We start from the raw sequence: 3,241 nt of genomic DNA, 5'->3' as shown, positions 1-3,241 counted from the left end.
TTTTCAAGTCAAGCAAAAAAAAAGAAGGCATCTTCATCTCTCAAGAGAAATACACAAAAGATCTTCTCAAGAGATTCAAGATGGATGAATGTAAGCCAATCAAGACCCCAATGCCTACCAATGGACATCTCGACCTAGATGAGGGAGGTAACTCGGTTGATCAAACTCTCTACCATTCTATGATTGGTAGCTTGTTATATTTAACCGCATCTAGGCCTGACATCATGTTTAGTGTGTGTATGTGTGCTAGATTTCAAGCTAGTCCTAAGGAAACACATTTAATTGCCGTAAAAAGAATCCTTAGGTATCTTAAGCACACACCAAGCATTGGCCTTTGGTATCCCAAAGGAGCTTTATTTGAATTAATTGGCTATTCCGATTCGGACTACGCTGGATGCAAAGTTGATAGAAAGAGCACATCCGGAGGGTGCCATTTGCTTGGTAGATCACTTGTGTCTTGGTCCTCTAAGAAACAAAATAGTGTGGCTTTGTCCACCGCCGAAGCGGAATACATTGCCGCGGGTGCTTGTTGTGCACAAATATTATACATGAAACAAACTTTACTAGACTATGGAGTAGTTCTAGAGAAAGTACCCTCTTTTGTGCGACAATGAAAGTGCGGTAAAACTTGCAAACAATCCGGTTCAACACTCTCGCACCAAGCATATAGATATCCGCCATCACTTTCTAAGAGATCATGTAGCTAAAAATAATATATCACTAGAAGGTGTAAGATCCGAAGATCAATTAGCGGATATCTTCACTAAACCGCTAGATGAGGCTATATTTTGTAGATTGCGGAATGAGCTCAATGTACTTGATTTTAGTAACTTCACTAAAAATTGAGCTTGTGTTGTCCCTTGCATTCATTGTAATATACAACATGTTTAATTTGTGGCAATGCACATAGGGCTTGTCTAACATGGTTAAGATAACCGCCGAAAAGCGTGTGAAGAAGCTTAACCTTGGATCAAACTTGACAAGCAACTAGATTTACTTACAAGTATTGCATATGCATGAATGTTGTTTTGTCGTCTTGTTCCATTTGCTCTCTTGTTGCCTATTTTCTTAAAAAGAATTGTAGCCTAAGGCAAAATATTTTAAAAAAATGAGGGTTCGAGAGAGGTCACTCACATCAGTCCCAATTGGTGTTTATTTGGATCTTATTCAAGTTGGGACTTGATTGGGAACAGGCAGCGCGAAGGAAGGTTGAAGATTGGCTGGAAAAGGTGCACCGGACGCTGCTGTCCAGCGTCCGGTCAGTTCACAGGAGGTGAACTGCTAATGAAGGAGTGACCGGACACTGCGACTGTGCGTCTGGTCAGGAAGGGTTCAGCGTCTAGTCGATCGAAGGGTGACCAAGTTGTACTGACCGGACCCTGCCTGCGTCCGGTCATGGACCACTGGACGCGTCCGGTCCCGATTCCAGAGGTTTTGGACCTCTCTGGAATCGACCGGACGCTGGGTGGTAGCGTCCGGTCGCTACCACCGGAGCGTCCGGTCGCTACCACCGGAGCGTCCGGTCAGTGGATCTCGCGCGTCTTAAGGACTCTTTTCCCCGTTTCCTTTTCTGTCATGTTTTTGGGGATTACTTAACCGTACCCGTGTCCTTTGTCTCCCGTCGTGCCCTAGCCCGAGCAGCCGCATAGCCACGCGCCACCGTACCGTGCCCACGCTCGCCAGCCACGCGCCTCCGTGCCCCTGCCTCGCCGCACCACCGTAGCTCGCAAGCCACCGAGCCTCGCGCCGCCGTCCCGCGCACCACCGCGCTCGGCCCCCTCGCTAGCCACACACCGCCGTCCCGCGCGCCACCGCGCCGATCTTCTTGCTCCCAAGCTCGCCGCTCCGCTGTTGCCAAGGCGTCTGGTCATCACGCCGAAGTGCCCTAGCCCTACCATCCCATTTGGTAAGGCAAGCTTTATTTTTCAATCTTGATCTATCAATGGTGACCTAGATCGATTTGCAGTCTCTGATTCTCCATTACATTCAAGACATTTACCCTAACCCTAGCCCGGTTCCGAGGATCCCCCGCGTGACATCTTATCTCTTCTCGGATCGCTGTTCGTCAGGTAGAAAGCCACTTGATTCAAGTTCGCATCTACATTGCTTTCTCTATTAGGATTTCGCATCTATTAGACATATGATATTTATTTGTATATCCATCTATTCTATCATGCAGCGAGTTGGTTCCGTTGTGTTTTGTCTGGCAGTTGGCAGTCAACTCAGAGCCAAGCTCGCGAGTAAGGATCGAGGCCAAGCCTCGAAAGCGGCAGTTTAACAGTTGATCTTCATCAGCGACAGTTCACCATCTTGTCAGTTCAGATGGCTCGCACCAAGAACGTTGGTGGTGGCCCAGGTGATGATGATCGGAGGCCCCCGCCTCGCCAGCTAGCCGGATCTAAGGGCAAGACAACCAAGCAGGTAACATCCAAGAAGCGGAAGTACCCCGACGCAGAGACAGCGAGAGCAGCAGCTGTTGCAGAGGCCGTAGAGCGTGCCAAGAGAGGTGGTACCCGCAGCGGAGTTGTCATTGCAGATTAGCCAGTTTCACTCGCAGTCCGAGCTGCGATTGAGGATGTTGAGCGTCGTCACGGTAGTCTAGCTAGGACTGCCACGCTTGCAGGACGACGGGTTGCCATTGAGGAGGGTCTGTCAGCACAGCAGCAGCCCCCACCAGTAGAGCCTTAGCCAGCCCAAGAGACTCAGGAGAGTCAGGAGACCGAGCCGGCACCTCAGCTACGCCGCTCGAGTCGTACTAGTGCTACAGTTCCATCGAGGCCAGTTACACAGTGCAGGGGTTCACGCCCTCCGCCCAGACCACAGGGTCCGCCTCCAGTGGTTCACCTCGACTTGAGGGCCGCTACAGCCAGGTAGGTTCAGCAGCTGCGGTTTGTTGAGTTTGAGGTCTGGTTTTCCTCCGAGGAGGGATGAGAAAGCAGCTGAGGGGTTCTACATGCCACTGCAGGAGGATTTCTACAATGCATATCTTAACAGTGGGGGCAGTGTTCAGATCTCAGAGGGTCTGTCAGATAGAGTCCATTGTGGCAGCAGCGGGAGAGAGCATTCGGCCATACTTGTCATATTTGCCAGGACTGACAGATTTGATTGGATGGATGGGCATATATGTACCTTCTTGGGTCCATCAGTTTTTATGCCTCGCTCTACATCGATCCTCATCACAGATTCATTCACTTTTGCTTACAAAGGCAAAGACTATAGAGTGATGAGTGGTAGAGCCAGA

The sequence above is a fragment of the Miscanthus floridulus genome, unplaced genomic scaffold (genome assembly GCF_019320115.1).
Source record: "Miscanthus floridulus cultivar M001 unplaced genomic scaffold, ASM1932011v1 os_1959, whole genome shotgun sequence".
In the NCBI taxonomy this organism is placed as follows: Eukaryota; Viridiplantae; Streptophyta; class Magnoliopsida; order Poales; family Poaceae; genus Miscanthus; species Miscanthus floridulus.
This window is presented reverse-complemented; position numbering follows the sequence as displayed.